Source organism: Canis lupus, chromosome 31 (assembly GCF_048164855.1).
Source record: "Canis lupus baileyi chromosome 31, mCanLup2.hap1, whole genome shotgun sequence".
Taxonomy (NCBI): domain Eukaryota; kingdom Metazoa; phylum Chordata; class Mammalia; order Carnivora; family Canidae; genus Canis; species Canis lupus.
Window position 1 is genome coordinate 24,823,787 of NC_132868.1, and position 18,332 is coordinate 24,842,118.

Below are 18,332 nucleotides of genomic sequence, written 5' to 3' on the forward strand. Positions count from 1 at the left end.
TTGCCTACTCCATTGTATTTGAAGCAAATCTCTTGCACAAAATATATAATTGAATATTTTTAAATTCATTCTGCCATATTTTTTTATTGGTGTAAACCATTAACAGTTTGTTGGTCATTTCATTTATTAACCCAGTCATTTCGTGGGTTTGGAATTCTGCTATTTTAAGAGTTCTAATTCTGTATTTCTCCATCAAAAAATTATCTCTAGGGCAGCCCCGGTGGCTCAGTGGTTTAGCACCGCCTTCAGCCCGGGGCATGATCCTGGAGACCCGGGATCAAGTCCTACGTCGGGCTCCCTGCATGGAGCCTGCTTCTCCCTCTGCCTGTGTCTCTGCCTCTTTCTCTCTCTCTCTCTCTCTCTCTCTGTGTGTGTGTGTCTCTCATGAGTAAATAAATAAAATCTTAAAAAAAATAAAAAATACCTCTTATTTCCTAATCTAGTACCATTTTATTTTATTATTATATATTTTTTTACTTTTAAAGATTTTTATTTTTGTGAGAGAGCGTGAGAGCCCATGAGTACATGCATGCCTGTGGAGGAGGGACAGAGGAAGAAGCAGACTCCTCCTTGAGCAGGGAGCCGGATGTGGGACTCGATTATCAGACCCTGGGGTCATGACCTGAGCCAAAGGCAGAGGCTTAACCAACTGAGCTACCTAGGCCCCCCTAGTACCACATTTTAAATCATAAAATTAATATTTGATGAGACATGTCCCATTTTATTCTCTCAAAAAGAGTCTATGTCTTTGGCTAGCTCTTTGTCCAGGAGAAACTTTAAGATCATTTCTTAGTTTTGCCCATGTATATTTTTATTGTGAAATGTATATCAAAAGATATGTCATTTTAATCATTTTTAAGTGCACAATTTAATGGCATTAATTATATTAACAGTATAGTGCAACACTATTTATGTCCAAAACTTTTCCATCACCACACATAGAAACTCTGTACTCAGTAAACAGTAACTCTCCTATTTCTCTCTGCTCCCAGCCCAACCTCTGGTAACCTCTAATCCATTTAATATCTTTATCAATTTGCCTGCCCTTGTTATGTAGGTGGTCATATAATAGTTCTCTTTTTATGTCTGGCTTATTTCACTTAGCATTTGTTTTCATGTTTTGCATGCATCGTAGTTCATTCCTTTTTGTGGCCAAATAATATTCCATTATATGTATATACCACATTTTGTTGGGTTGTTTCCAACTTTTGCTAATTGTGAATAATTCTTCAATGAACCTTGTTATGCAAATATTTGAATCTTATGTCAGTGTACATAGGGGTGGAATTGCTGGGTCATGTGGAATTCTTCGTTAACTTCTGGAAGAACCAGTAAACTCTTTTCCATAAGAGCTGAACACTTTTACATTTCTGTCATTAATGTACTAGAGTTTTAATTTCTCCACATCCTTACCAATACTTTTTTTTTAAAAAGTGTTTTTATTATAGCCATCCTAATATGTATGAGGTAGGGGTTCAACTTCATTATTTTGCATGTAGAAATCCAGTTGTCCTTGTACTATTTGTTGAAGATATTCTTCTTTCCTCATTGAATTGCCTCATCACTATTGTTTAAAATCAGTGGGCCATAGGTGTATGAGTTTATTTTTGGCCTTCAATTCTACTTCTGCTTGCCTATATTATCCCAGTACCACACTATTTTGATTACTGTAGCTTTGTAGTAAGTTTTGAAATCAGGAGGCATGATCCTCCAACTTGTTCTTTTTTTCAGAAATGTTTTGGCTATTCAAGTCTCTTACAACTCCAAATAAATGTAAAGATTGACTTTTCTAAAAAAGACTTGTAACTTTGATAGGAATTCCACTGGATCTAAAGGTCTTTTTGGGTACTATTACTATCTTAAAAATATATTTTTTTTTCCCAATCCATGAACATGGAATGTCTCTCCATTTGTTTGTCTTTAATTTCTTTCAGTGATATTATTTTTGGTTTCAATGTACAAGTAAGTCTTTAACCTCTTTGGTTAAATTTATTTGTCAGTGTTTTATTCCTTAATATTTTAGACTCAGTTGTAAATGGAATTTCTTAACCTCCTTTTCAGATTCTTGCTGAAAATCAGTTGCTTTTCATGTGTTGATCTTGTAACCTGTAATTTTGTTAACTTCTTTTTTAAACTCTAGCAGCTGTCTTGTGGACTCTCTGGGATTTTTGATACCTAGGATTATGTCATAAGAAAACTGAGAGGGTTTTACTTCCTTTTTCCCTGATTCAGATACTTTTTACTTCTTTTCATGTCTAATTGCTCTGTCTGGAACTTCCAGTACAGTGTTGAATAACAGCAGTGAAAGTGAGCATCCTTGCTTTGTTTCTATCTCAGGGGAAAAGCTTTTAGTCTTTTATCATTAGGTATGTGTTAAGCGTCACATTTTTATAAATACCTTTTATCCTGTCGTGGATGTTCCTTTATATTCCTGCATTTTTTAGTGTTTATTATAAAAGGGTGTTGAATTTTGTCAGATACCTTCCTGTGTCACTTGAGATGAATGTGGGTATGGGTATGTGTGTGTATGTGTTTCCTTCATTCTATTAATGTGGCTTACTACATTAAATGATTGTCTTAAGTTGAACCATCCTTGTATTCGAGGAAAAATTCCACTTGATCATGGTGTATAATCCTTTTAACATGCTGTTGGATCCCATTTTCTAGTATTTGTTGATTTCTACATCTGTATTCATAAGGCATATTCATATGTAATTTTATTTTCATGTGGTATTTATAGCTTTGGTATCAGAGGAATGCTGGCTTTGTATGAATTATAACTTGTTACTTCCTCTTACGTTTTTTTGGGAAAGTAGGGAAAGATTAGTGTTAATTCTTCATTTTTCTTTCAAGATTTATTTCTTTATTTTAGAGAGAAAGAGCATGTGTGAATGGGGAGGGCCAGGGGGCAGAGGGAGAGAACCACAAGCAAGCTCCCCACTAAACATAGAACCTGATGTGGGGCTAGATCTCACGACCCTGGAATCATGACCTAAGCCAAAATCAAGAGTCAGATGCTTAACTGACTGAGCCACCCAGGAACCCCAAGATTAGTGTTAATTCTTTTAATATTTAGTAGAATCCAATAGTGAAGCCATCTGGTCCTGGGCTTTTCTTTTTGGGAGTCTGTTTACTGATCAGTCTCTATTCATTACAGGTCTGATGAGATTATCAATTTCTTCATGATTAGCTAATTTGTGTGTTTCTGAGAATTTTTTTTTTTTCATTTAGGTTACCTAATTTTTTCATGTAGTTCATAGTATTCTCTAATACTCTTTTTTATTTCTGTAAGGTTGGTAGTAATGCCCACACTCATTTCTAATTTTAGTTATCTGCTTCTTTTTTTTTTTTTAATTCTTTGCCAGTCTAGCTGAAGGTTTGTCAGTTGATCCTTTCTAAGAACAAATTTTGGTTTTGTTGATTCTATTGTCTTTCTATTCTCTATTTCATTTATCTTCATTATAATCTTTGCTGTTTTTTTCTTTCTAATAATTTTCAATGTCGTAAATTTTTTTTGTCTAGCTCTACAAGATGCAGAGTTAGGTTACTGATTTAAGATCTTTCTTTTAAATATATGTATTTACAGTTATAAATTTCCCTCTGAGTATTGCCTTTGTTGCATTCCATAAGTTTTAATATGTTGTGTTTTTTCCTGTTTTTTTTTTCTTTTCTCCCTAAGTATATTCTAATTTTTGTTTTGACCCATTGGTTGTCTAAAGATGTGTTGCCTAATTTCCACATATTTTTAATTATCTCACTTCCTTCTCTTGATTTCCAGCTTTATTACTTTGCAGAGAAGAGACTTGGTATGATTTCAATCTTTTAAAATTTATGTAGACTTTTGTTTTAAACTTACTTCCTTTTTTTTATTTTGCTTATTCATGAAAGACACACAGAGGCAGAGACATAGGCTGAGGGAGAAGCAGTCTCCCTGTGGGGAGCCCGATGCAGGACTTGATCCCAGGACCCTGGGATCATGCTCTGAGCTGAAATCAGATGCTCAATCACTGAACCACCCAGGCATCCCTATGTAGACTGTTCTATGTTCTAACATATAGTGTCTCTTGGACGCCATCCCATATGCAATTAAGAAGAATGTGTATTTAGTTGTTGGATTGAATGTTCTATATATTTGTTAGGTCTAATTGGTTTACAGTGTTGTCCAAGTGCACTCTTTCCTTATTGATCTTATATCTAGGTGTTGTGTTAATTATTAAAAGTGGTATATTGAAGTCTCCAACTATATATTTCTCCTTCCGTTCTGTTAATATTGGCTGTATTTATTTTGAGGCTATTTACTGAACATGGTTTATAATTGTTATGTTTCCTTGATGAAATTGACCCTTGTATATAATGGCCTTCTTTGTCTCTTGTAGCAGTTTTTTTTTTTTAATAAATTTATTTTTTATTGGTGTTCAATTTACCAACATACAGAATAACACCCAGTGCTCATCCCGTCAAGTGCCCCCCTCAGTGCCCGTCACCCATTCACCCCCACTTCCCACCCTCCTTCCCTTCCACCACCCCTAGTTCGTTTCCCAGAGTTAGGAGTCTTTATGCTCTATCTCCCTTTCTGATATTTCCCACACATTTCTTCTCCCTTCCCTTATATTCCCTTTCACTATTATTTATAGTCCCCAAATGAATGAGAACATACACTGTCCTTCTCCGATTGACTTACTTCACTCAGCATAATACCCTCCAGTTCCATCCATGTTGAAGCAAATGGTGGGTATTTGTCGTTTCTAATGGCTGAGTAATATTCCATTGTATACATAAACCACATCTTCTTTATCCATTCATCTTGTAGCAGTTTTTAACTGAAAGTCTATTTTTTCTGGTATTAGTATAACCACTCAGCTCATTTTTTCCCCATTTTTTCACTTTCAACCTATTCATGCCATTTCATTATATTTTCACTGAGTCTCCTGTAAATAGCATATATTTTCTATGTGAGTCTATATGTCTTGCGAAAACTGGACATTTGAGTATTATAATATGGTAACCCTGGAAGTCAAATTCTTCCTTTTCCCCAGGGTTTTTGTTTTTATTTTTCATTTTGATTGTTGAAGATTGTAGTAGTTAATTTGTCTAATGACTTTTCTAAGTTGTTTTTTGCAGAGATTGTATTTCTTTCATTTGTAGTCTCTATAGTCTCTGTTTCTTAGCTTTTGTTCATCTTTTGTTTCATGGAGATTTTCTAGAACACTAGCGGTAAGAAAATCTTTTAGTTTTTGTAGATTTGCTCTGTTCTGAACCTTCCTTTGACACCTAGCTGGATTTCCACTGAACATAAGGTCCATCCGAAGTCAAAGCTTAAGGTCTTCTGAGGTCTTTTCTGAGAATTCATTTTGCCTTGGGCTTCTGCATGGCTTTCTAAATCCCCCCATAAATATGGGTATTTTTTTTATTGCTCCTGTTTCACAAAGAAACTCACCCCAACTTTTCCTCCTAAGACTTGTCTGTTACATGTCTCAACTGTAATGTCTTGCCTCAGCTGTCTGCAAATTGTCCACTTTTGCAGTATTTTCAAATAATACCCCATGGTTTTCTGTCCTCAGTGAGTTCCAAGATAGGGAAAACAGAGATGAGCACCTTACAATGCCTTACACCACTGCTTCAGCTAGTCCCTCAGTCAGGTTAGAACAGATGTACTCAACAATTTGCAAAGAATTCTATTTGTTCTGGAACCAGGAATGGAATGCCCCACTAGGAATGCAGGCTGCTGTTGTTGCCATCGCCTTCTTCTTCTTCTTCTTTCTTCTTCTTCTTCCTTTTCTTCAAGATTTTATTTATTCATGAGAGAGACAGAGTGAGAGAGAGAGGCAGAGACACAGGCAGAGACACAGGCTCCCTGCATGGAGCCTGACGTGGAACTCGATCCCAGGATCATGGCCTGGGCTGAAGGCAGGCGCTAAACCGCTGAGCCACCCAGGGATCTGCAAGGCTATTGTCTTCAAGACTGCTGCCCAGCTAGAGGGTATGGGGCAAAGTCAAATAAAACACTGAATGCCTTTCTACTGTTTCAAAATTAAATTTTCTTGAATCTGTGTTCACTTGGTTACCATAAGCCTTTGATTAACTTCCAGAGTTCTGACAATCTTGGTTCTGACAGTTTCTGCCTTTTTTATTTTATTTTTTTTTATTTCTGTGGGAGAATGGGAGCTTGGAGCTACATACTTGGTCACTTTGCTGATGTCATTCTTGGCCATTTCTTAAAAAGGAAAACAGTCATTTATAGATCAGTGTTGGAAAATTGATCTCATTTTCATAAATAACTAGGGACTAATGAATTATGGAGTACTAGACAGCTGAGAAAGGAATGAGGGAAATATCAGCCATAGGCTGATCTTCGGGATGTATTTTTAAATGAGAAAAGTAAGGTAGAGAAAGCATTAAAGTTTTCTACCATGTAGCTGGAAAAGGGGTGGGTGTCAGGAAATGATACTGTGTATGCATTTTTTTTATAGTAAAATGGAATGTCAACATTTTGAAGACAGCTATAAGGATGGAGGAGAAACACATGTGTAGGGGAGATGTAGAGGCTAGACATAGAGGTATATGCTTTATTTTGTAGATCTGATGTTAGAACCAGATACTTATTTTAAATAATTTTGAAACAAAGTATAAGTTTCTTTAAAAGATGAACTTAACTAACTATATCCTTTGGTACATAATCACAGGGAGCAAACTATTTCAAATGATTTTATCTATATATGGATTTATCTCTCTTTTTTTCCATACACACGTACAATTTTTTAGGAGAGGGGCTGAGGGAAAAGGAGAGAGACTCTTAAGCAGGCTCCATGCCCAGTGCAGAGCCTGATGTGGCCCTGAGATCATGACCTAAGCTGAAATCAAGAGTCAGACACTTAGTGGACTGAGCCACCTAGGCGCCCACACACATACATATTTTTAACAATATTTTTCACCATTTTCACTGAAAAGTCCAAGAAACCTAGACAGTGAATACCCTAGTAGCAATGAATATTCTTCATACTCAAATTGGGTCTTAAAATAATATTTCTTACAGAAAGAAAATAGACTTTCATAAAGATATGGCTAGTTTTAGGTATGAATTTAAATTTACAAGATAAAACTGGAATATTTTTATTACCAGTTACCAAATAAACTATCAGTGGCTACTAGGATCATGTCAAATGTCTCCAACTAGCCAGAGATAGGAGGTTGTGTATCAGTAAAGATTACATCTGAAATGAATAGAAGCATATCAAATATGTTTAAATCTATGTCTTTTTTTAAAAAAAGATTTTATTGGGCAGCCCCGGTGGCTCAGTGGTTTAGTGCCGCCTTCAGCCCAGGGTGTGATCCTGGAGACCCGAGATCGAGTCCCACATTGGGCTCCCTGCAAGGATCATGCTTCTCCCTCTGCCTGGGTCTCTGCCTCTCTCTTTCTCTCTCTCTGTCTCTCTCTCATGAATAAATAAATAAAATCTTTAAAATAAAATTTATTTATTCTTGGGAGACACAGAGAAAGAGGCAGAGACACAGGCAGAAGGAGAAGCAGGCACCGTGCAGGGAGCCTGAGGCAGGACTCGATCCCAGATCTCCAGGATCACACCCGTGGTAAAAGGCTGCGTTAAACCACTGAGCCACCCAGGCTGCTCTAAGTCCATGTCTATATAAGCATCTTTATCCTCTTAAAATAACCCTTACTGCTTATGTATGGCAGATTCTATGGGCCAACTCATTATTTTTGAAAATTAGTGAATAGGTGAATAATTGGGCATTTATCCTGTTTTTTTTTAATAAGATCTATACCTTATTGATGAATAAATGAATAATTGATGAGAATATATTTCCCTTTATAGAACATTTTAACTAACAGTCAAAAAGTGATAGAATGAGATTATGATCATTTTGCAACTCTCAAAGAATTAATAGATCTAAGTAATGATCACCAACATTTGGTATAAAAGGAGAGAGAATTGGATATTATATGCCTCTAAATGGAAGTAATAATATAATAGAACAAAATTACCAGGTTTCTAGATTTATCTACCAAACCATAGGAAGTATAGGGCATTAAAGATCATTTTAAATAGCAAATAAGGTAGCAATCTGCAAAATCAGATTGTGAGAAACTTTATAAAATAACAAAAATTCTCAGAAATGGAATATATCTGTGAAGAAACTGGAGAGAATGAGTATAAGATGCAAATGAAATAGACTGATTGTAAATAGACTGAAATAGACTGATAACAGAGTTCATAAGGTGATGGGGGAGATGTGAACACTGGCTGGATATTTGATGATACTGAGGATTTAGCATTAATTTTTAAAGTGTGATGATGTTGGAATCAGATCGTAAATGAAAAGAGTCCTATGTTTTAGCGATAACATAACTGATGAAATGATACGGCATCAGAGGTTAGGAAGTGAATGAGGTACAGGTATGAAAAAATCAGCCATGCATCAATAATTGGGAACGCATAAATCAGGTTCATTATACTGTTCTCTCTACTCTTACATATGTTTGAAAATGTCCATAATAGTTGTTTTTTTTTTTTTAATGATTGGAAAATAAACCCTCAAACTAAAACTATTGAAAGTCACACTTTAAGGTAAATATGTATGTATTCTTCAGGCAAAAGGAAAATTATCTTGGATGAAAGGTCAGGAATTACAAAACAAGAATAAATGGAAAGTATATCTTTATTGGCAAATAATAAATGAATAGATGAACATTGTCCAAAACAAGAAGGGTTTGAAATATAAATAAAATACACAAAATGGTATAATAATTGTGAAAATTCAAGTGGAGTTGCAATGCTGTAAAGCAGTACTCCTCAAACTTTTAATATATGAATCATCTTGATAAATTGTAGATTTTGATCAAAAGGTCTGGGGTGGTGCTAGGAATGTGTCATGTTTGACAACCTCCCAGGTGATTTTTATGCCGCTGGTCTAAGAACAGATAGCTAAGAACACATAGTAGCAAAGTTAAGTTTCTCCAATATCCTGGGAAAGGTAAAAAGACGTTTATTAGACTTTGATATGTCAAGTATGCTTGCTGTAATCTTCATTTTAAGAACATAAAAGAGGCCAGCTCCAGGTGGCTCAGCCGTTTAGCGCCACCTTCAGCCCAGGGCCTGATCCTGGAGACCCGGGATCGAGTCCCACGTTGGGCTCCCTGCATGGAGCCTGCTTCTCCCTCTGCCTGTGTCTCTGCCTCTCTCTCTCTCTGCGTGTGTCATAAATAAATACAATCACAAAAAAAGAGTAGTAAAAGAATGTGAAACTACAAAGATAATAAGATAATAGGATAATAGTGAGGGAAGTGGAATAGTAGAGTATAATCCATCTGAAAGGAACATAGAGAAGTAGAACACCTGGACACCACTATTTGGAAGGTAAATTCAAACTTAGGTATTTCAGTAGTATAACTGAAGTTTGGGGGTAAGTGCTCCAATTAAATGGCACAGTTTGTCATTGTCAGACTGGCAAATCCCCATTTTATGCTTCTAAAGAGAAATACGTGAAACTTAGGATACAGAAAGATTGAAAGTAGAAGGATGAGAAAAGTGTTCCATGGAGACGGTAACCAAAAAAAAAAAAAAAAAAGCTGTGATAAATATCAGAAAACACAAACTTTGACAAAAAAACATTGCAAGGAAAAAAAAGTGGCAAGTTTGTAAACATAGATGTTTTATATTCTTTCTTCCCTTAAAGTCTTGAACGATGTTGTGTTTTCTACGCTTACGATGCCTGTCAATTCAAGCGAGCTGTGAAGTGCTCAGGAGTCGCCTGTGGCTAAAGGCTGCTGGGTTTTTTTTTGTTGTTGTTTTTTGTTTTTTTAAAGATTTTATTTATTTATTCCCGAGAGACACAGAGAGAGAGGCAGGGGCACAGGCAGAGGGAGAAGCAGGCTCCATGTGGGCTTCGATCCTGAGACCCTGGGGTCACGCCCTGGGCCCAAGGCAGGTGCTCAGCTGCCAAGTCCCCCCACCCCCCACCCCAGCATCCCAAGGCTGCTGTTCCAGACAGCCTGGAACTGTTATGCCAGCTCAACTGGAGGCAGGGAGAGTCCTATTGGTAACATGTGAACTAGTCATTATTACAGGAATGCAAGTGAAGCACGAACTGCAAAGTGATTGAGGACCAAGCAGAAATCTCACAGAGGAAGACGTAGACATGGCCAACAAGCACATGAGAAAATGCTCCGCATCACTTGCCATCAGGGAAACACAAATCAAAACCACAATGAGATACCACCTCACACCAGTGAGAATGGGGAAAATTAACAAGGCAGGAAACCACAAAAGTTGGAGAGGATGTGGAGAAAGGGGAACCCTCTTGCACTGCTGGTGGGAATGTGAACTGGTGCAGCCACTCTGGAAAACTGTGTGGAGGTTCCTCAAAGAGTTAAAAATAGACCTGCCCTATGACCCAGCAATTGCACTGCTGGGGATTTACCCCAAAGACACAGATACAGTGAAATGCTGGGACACCTGCACCCCGATGTTTCTAGCAGCAATGTCCACAATAGCCAAACTGTGGAAGGAGCCTCGGTGTCCACCGACAGATGAATGGATAAAGAAGATGTGGTTTATGTATTCAATGGAATATTCCTCAGCCATTAGAAATGACAAATACCCACCATTTGCTTCGATGTGGATGGAACTGGAGGGTGTTATGCTGAGTGAAGTAAGTCAGTCGGAGAAGGACAAACATTATATGGTCTCATTCATTTGGGGAATATAAAAAATAGTGAAAGGGAATAGAGGGGAAAGGAGAGAAAATGAGTGGGAAATATCAGAAAGGGAGACAGAACATGAAGACTCCTAACTCTGGGAAACGAACTAGGGGTGGTGGAAGGGGAGATGGGCGGGGGGTGGGGGTGACTGGGTGACGGGCACTGAGGGGGGCACTTGATGGGATGAGCACTGGGTGTCATTCTATATGTTGGCAAATTGAACACCAACAAAAAATAAAGTAAAATAAATCTATACAATAATAAAGCGCGGGCGCCGCGTCTTCATGGTGAACCCGCTGTGGCCAGCAGGGGGCGCGCGGAGCCGGCGGGACGGCCTTGCCCGCGGTGCTGAAGACCAGCTGCGGTTTCAGGGAGGGAAAACCATACTTTTAGGAAAACAACACTTTACCCAGAAAACTATTAAGTGAACACTCGAGAAATTCTTGGAATATCTCTAAGTACAATCTAAGTCCATTAATGCATCACCCAAACACACCCACAAGCCCTCTCCCCCCCACCTTCCGTTCCAAGCCCTTTTCTGGCCACAGGGTTTGACCCCATGTGATTGTGGCCCCGGGAAAGTGGGCTCGGGGGTCTCTGAGCACGGTTAGACGGTTAGACGGGACGGGAACGATGAACTGGAGGGAAGAGCTACAAGACCATGGGGAGGGCCTGAGGACGGATGGGGCGACGGTCCTGCGGGCGGGGACCGGGCGGTGCGCGGCTGCGCGTGTGACAGGCGTGAGGACGACCGTGGCCGTGCGGGCCCTCGGGGGTGGGCTCTTCACACCGCGCGCGGGACACGACGGCCGGCGGAAACCCGGGCAGGCGACCGGGGTCTGCGGGGGGGAAGGGCTGGGGTGTCTCTAGGGTCCTTCTGTGTCATAGAAGGGGCTTGATTCTCTGCTGAGAACGGGGGGGGGGGGGGTGCGAGGGGGAAGCTGAGGCCTGGGGGATAAGAGGCAAGTTCTGGTCTCCCCCAGGGTGGGGTGTGGGCGCTACGGAGAAGGCAGGGAAGGGAGACACGCGGGGGGACAGCACGGAGGGGCAGGACGGAGGGACAGGACGGAGGGGCAGGATGGAAGGGACAGGATGGAGGGGCAGGACGGAGGGACAGGATGGAAGGGACAGGACGGAGGGACAGGATGGAAGGGACAGGACGGAGGGGCAGGACAGAGGGACAGGACGGAGGGGCAGGACAGAGGGGCAGGTCGGAGGGACAGGACGGAGGGGCAGGACGGAGGGGCAGGACGGAGGGACAGGACGGAGGGGCAGGACGGAGGGGCAGGACGGAGGGGCAGGATGGAGGGACAGGATGGAAGGGACAGGACGGAGGGACAGGACGGAGGGGCAGGACGGAGGGGCAGGACGGAGGGGCAGGACGGAGGGACAGGATGGAAGGGACAGGACGGAGGGACAGGATGGAAGGGACAGGACGGAGGGGCAGGACAGAGGGACAGGACGGAGGGGCAGGACAGAGGGGCAGGTCGGAGGGACAGGACGGAGGGGCAGGACGGAGGGGCAGGACGGAGGGGCAGGACGGAGGGACAGGATGGAAGGGACAGGACGGAGGGGCAGGACAGAGGGACAGGACGGAGGGGCAGGACAGAGGGGCAGGTCGGAGGGACAGGACGGAGGGGCAGGACGGAGGGGCAGGACGGAGGGACAGGACGGAGGGGCAGGATGGAAGGGACAGGACGGAGGGACAGGACGGAGGGGCAGGACGGAGGGGCAGGACGGAGGGACAGCACGGAGGGGCAGGACAGAGGGACAGGACGGAGGGACAGGATGGAAGGGACAGGACGGAGGGACAGGACGGAGGGGCAGGACAGAGGGACAGGACGGAGGGGCAGGACGGAGGGGCAGGACGGAGGGACAGGACGGAGGGGCAGGACGGAGGGATAGGATGGAAGGGACAGGACGGAGGGACAGGACAGAGGGGCAGGACGGAGGGGCAGGACGGAGGGACAGGACGGAGGGGCAGGACAGAGGGACAGGACGGAGGGACAGGATGGAAGGGACAGGACGGAGGGACAGGACGGAGGGGCAGGACAGAGGGACAGGACGGAGGGGCAGGACGGAGGGACAGGACGGAGGGGCAGGACGGAGGGACAGGACGGAGGGGCAGGACGGAGGGGCAGGACGGAGGGACAGGACGGAGGAGGAGGATGGAGCGACAGCCGAGGCCCCACCGAGTGCAGCGACCGGGGTCGGTTCCACGTGCTCGAGGCTATTGGCCTGCGGCGCCCGCATCAGCAGGTGCTGTGGGCGCCGCACGGGGCTGCTTGGAAGGGAGTGGCTGTCGGGGGCCGGGGGTCCGTGGGCAGCATCGCGGTCGGGGGGTCCGTGGGCAGCCCCGCCGTCGGGAGGACAGCAAGGTGCTGGCTGTGCTGGGCGGAGGCCCGGGAGCTGTGCGGCTGCGGCTGCGGCTGCGGCGCGGGCGGGGAAGTGAGTTTGCTGGAAGAGGGACGAGTTCCCCCGGGGTCACGGGCCGGGCCGGGCGACGAGGGAGCGGGAAGGGTGAAGCGTCTGGCCTGAAGGAGCAGGTCTTAGGGGCAGAAAAGGGCTGCGGCCCAGGAGCTCCGACGGGGTGGGCTGCGGGGGGAGCTGAGGGCCCAGGCCGCGGACGCGGAGGTCGCGAGTTCCCGAGGGAAGGAGGCGCGGTCCTGGAGGCGGCCGCAGGCAAGGAGAAGGGGCTGCGGGGGGGGGGGGGGGGGGGGGCAGGATGTGGGGCGGCCGACCTCCAGGGCCATCCTTGGGCAACCGGGACTTTGTGTCTATTTCCGGGCCTTGGACTTGGCGATGGACACCAGGGCCGCTAGAGAAAAAAAGAAAAATGAGACTACTTTCGAGACACTACATCTGGGCTGTTTTCAGGCCACGCACCCTGGGGTTTAAGAGCATCGGATGGATTTGGGTTCAAAATAGGTTTTTGAGACTCTCGTGAGCTGTGTGGCTTGGCCAAAGTACCTATTGGCTCTGAAGCTTAGTTTCCCTGCGCACACAGGGGGGATAATCATATAGTCTACTTCAAAATTGCATAGTGCCTTCTTCGTAGAAAATATGCAATAAATGACAGTTATCGTAATCGAAATTAAGAAAGACCAGGTATGTTTACTGACGGAACCCAGAACATATTCAAACTCGACAGATCCTCCGAGTGTATCACGCATCAAGCTTGAGTTGTGGACACAGGGAAACAGAAAGAAGCCAGGAGCTGTTGAGATCGTCTGGCAGGGTTGCCAGGATCTCCAACTCCTAGTGGAACCCATGGCATCGTCCTCTTTCCTTTTGTTACACAATCTGCCCTACGTCCTTGGTAGCGTGGGCAGCACTTCTTTACCTGGATCCTCCTTGAATATTTCTCAGTGTAGGGAAATCACCACTGCTCACAAAAAACTGCTCCTTTCCTTTCCTTTCCTTTCCTTTCCTTTCCTTTCCTTTCCTTTCCTTTCCTTTCCTTTCCTTTCCTTTCCTTTCCTTTCCTTTCCTTTCCTTTCCTTTCCTTTCCTTTCCATCTCTCTCTTTAAATTTTCTCTTGGCAGCTTGAACAGTTAAGAGTTTTTATTTTTTACAGCATAAATCTGTTTTTCTTTGCTTCCCATCGTTTGACTTTCCTATGCCCTCTGGCAATTCGATTTTCTCTTCTATGTGACAGCTCTTCAGACATTTGAAGACAGTGGCTGTGTCTCCCCAGATGTTCCACTCCAATGACATAGACACCCCTGGGTCCTCAGTGTCCTTTTACAACACGGCCGGGGCCTTTGCGCTTACGATTGCCTCTTTGCCTGTTTTCCTCCAGCTCTGTGTCTCCCAGGACCTCACCTCCAGGGAAGATCTGAATTCCACAAAACTGAATAGGGCCATCGCCATCCTAAGTTTGGACACAGTTCATGCAATTAGAGCCCACAGAGATCTTCTGTTAAGCTTCCCGTCTGTTTCCTCACGCACCACTCTGTGGACTTCCTCAGAAAGGCAGATGAGTTTTGCAACAAAGGGCAAGACTTGCTCTTTTTTCCAGTTCATGTTTCATTTTGTAGATTTGCCTATTGTCTACCTTTGGTGGTTTTGTGAGGGATCCTGATTCTGGAAAATTGGACTTATGTGTAGATTTGAAGAAAACTGGCTAAGACTTGGGAGATGGGCAGCTGTTTCATTTAGAAACGTGGAAATTATCTTCACAGTAAAGGCCCCTGAGCCGTGCGTCTTCCTGGCTCCCGTGGGAAGGCAGGAGGGAAGGGGCTACATACAGCCTCTGGCAGCTTGCTTCTTCCCCCGAGAAGCTGGAGCTGGAGACAAAGAACTTGCAAACCGTGGTGTTTGTACTGACTCTGGCCCATGACAGCATTTTTCTCATCAGATGCAAAAATATTGTTCCTTTTTGAGGATTATTTTTGCTTCTCAAATTACTACCCTTCTTACTATGAATTTTAGTGTTCTTTAGTTTACAAGAATGATGTGCTAATAGGTGGATTTTTTTTTCTTACTTAAAAAACAAAATTTGGCCATCTTCTGATCTAGCTAATTAGGGACCATTGTTCTCTAACTTATTTAGATACATTAAATAAATTGAATGGATGATATATGTCTTACTCTGTAAGGAAGGAAAAAAGTTATCCTTGACCTTCTTAGGGTCCCTCACAGGGTCTAAAAGGATGGATTTAGCAGGAGAAAAGCATAAACCTTTACTGAATTTTTTCATGTACTTGGGAGCCTTCACAAAAGTATGAAGACCTGAAGAAATGATCAGTGCAGGAAGCTTTTATGCCTTTTAGACAAAGAAATGATCAATTTGTGAAGAATTGACAAGACAGAAGAGTTAAGCTATTAAGGAGTAGTCGATGGTGAAGAGATCAATAGAAAGATCAGGGTTAGTTTAACAAGGTTTGTTTGTACCGATCTCTCGACCCCAAACTCCCCATCACGAGTGATAGAAGCACACGCCCTTCCTCCTGGTGCAGGGAGAGGGTCTTTCATGGGACAGTCTCCTGACCTGCCTCAGGGAAGAAAGGCAAGACAGGAGGTCACAGTGAACTTCCTAATTCTTTTTTTTTTTTTTTTAACTTCCTAATTCTGCCATTTTCTCAGACTCCTGCAGCTTATGATACTCAATCCGTCAAGGTGCTATATTTTGGGGTGTAGTGCTTCCTGAACCCCTCAGCTTCTTCTGAACGTTAATTCCCACTTAAGAAATAGTCTATAAACCAGAGCTCATGACTATTAGGATAAAAGAGCTTGACTAGCACCAACACTCCTACTGCTCACTGCCATTCCACGCGTGACGACTGTGAATTCCCCACGCTGCAGAGGAGGAAGCCTGTTGAGTGGCAGGGCCAACATGGCCTGGTAGGCTTGGCTTCTGACCAGCACGTTGCCTGGCGATTGCCCCTCTGGATCTTAGATCAGGCTCCTCAAATATGGCTAGTTAGCAACTAGCTGTGTGATGGAAGTGGGCATCAACTAGGTGAATTAGCGAGTAGAGCTTCTGGGTAGCCTTGGGCCAGTCACGTCACCCCTCTGGGCCGTACTGTGCTCATCTCTTAGACTATGTGATTATTCCAGCTCTAAGAATGACATCTTGGGCCATGTTGATGGGATGTAATAGGAAAGGACAAAGGGCTGATAACAGATGAATGAGAAGAAATGAGGCCACTTCCTTCACATCTGGGTGTGAGGCCTGAGGGGGTTCTCTCCTAATGGAAATGTGTGGTAGTCCCAGGGACAGACCCTGGTGCTAGAGAAGGCAATGGGTTATAGGAAAGAAAAAAAGTCATCAAGTCAGGTAAATGAGAGAGCCCGTGAAATCGGTTGCTGTGTTCCTGGTGTTGGAGGGGAAATGACCTGCCCATTAATCAGGTAGGAGCGGGAGGCATAGAGAAAGCCCTGGGAAATGGGTTATCCTAGTAAACACCACTTGATTTTAATTGACATGAGCAGCACTGTTTGATCTACAGCAATTAAGAGGCAGTTTTGCTGAGGGAAGCTGGTCAGGACCTTGACTCTGACACCAGGACCGGAGGCAGAGCTGCCACTGCCTGGGCTGAGGGGGATCTGGGCTGTCAGGGGATGGCAGGGGGCCCACCTTTCCTGGGGGGGGGCGGGGGAGGTTGGCCTTGGGCAGGACTGGGTGCTCTCACCCAGAGGCAGTTGGGCTAGTGAGATGAGAGCAGGGTGCGCCAAGTTAGCAGACTCCGAGGAGTGAGCTGGCAAAAGGAATCACGTCACATCTGCCAGAGAGAGTGAGCAAAAGCAACAGGCCCCGGGCAGCTGGCTAAAGGTGACCCCTGGATCTGCAGCTTCTCCCAAAGCGCAGCTGATCCCAGAGACTGTGAAAGTGAATGGATTAAGTTCTGGCAGGTTACATGACCTCTCTGTCACTTTCTCTCTGTCTCTCTTTCTCTCTTTTTCTCTCTTATTTTGAAAAGTCCATCTTTTCCAGTTTACCACTTGCAGATTATAAGAAATCATATTCTGCACAATGTCTCTAAATGTGGGAATTGAGGGCATTGCGATCAGGTCCCTTTTATTTCTTGGGGGAACAATTGGTCTGAATTCTTCTTCAAGCAAGAGATGTTTCTTTGCCTTCCCTCATTTCAGAGCCAGATGTTGAAATGAAATGAAAAAACTGCTTCATTCCAAATTCAAGGAGTCTATTTTGCTAAAAGCCAGGCCTGAGGCAGAAAAGTAGTGTCGCCGTTTCTATATGAGAAGGGATATTTTAATCTCCTGAATCATGACTCTTTGGCCACATTTTCTGTTTACAGTCTCATTCGGCCTATAACTTCAGAAAGAGAAAGGGTCACTTTCTCAGTAAACTAATTTTGCTTTTCATTTTCTTTATAATCACACGGTAGCTATTTGAGATTGCACTCTCAGCAGGAAAACATTTAACATTTCTAAATAAATATGTTTACTGCAATTAAACCAACTCGAGCTTATTCATCCTGAAGTTTTGAGTTTTGCTTAGTTTTTATTAAAAACATACTTTATGTCCTAGAAAAACAACTCACTCTTCTGTTGCAGGTGTCCACATTGTGGAAACTGAGGCCCGAAATGATCACAGGGTCTGCCTTAAGTCACCCGATTTACTGGTGGCAAATAGGTCTTAGATTCCTTATCTGGCCTCCACCACTGTATTCTTTCCTGCAGTTCCACCTCCATTTTCAAGTAAAAACCTACTATCCAGTGATAAGTAATAGATGATTCTGCTTTTTCAAAATGTGGTCTGAGAACAGTGGAATGGATAACCTGCCCCCCCACCCCCAAGGGAAGAATGCTAAAATGCACAATGTTAGACCCCATGCCAAACCATGGAATCAGAATCTGCGTTTTAAACCGGTTCCCAGAGGATTCAGGTGCAAACTGAAATGTGTAGCCCTGGAAGTTTCCAGCAAGACTTTAACATTTAACTGATGGATATATTTTGTTAGGGTAGGTAGGCTCTTTTGGCTTTCTGGGATTATAAAATAACATATTGTACATAAGTTTTCCCCTCAACTCAATAGGCTGTTGATTATTCTTTAATTTAGCTTGTTAGATGACAAAAGTTTAGCACTGTAGATGACTAAAAGCGATGGTTACTTGGAATCAAGTACAAATCTAGGAATGATCTCTA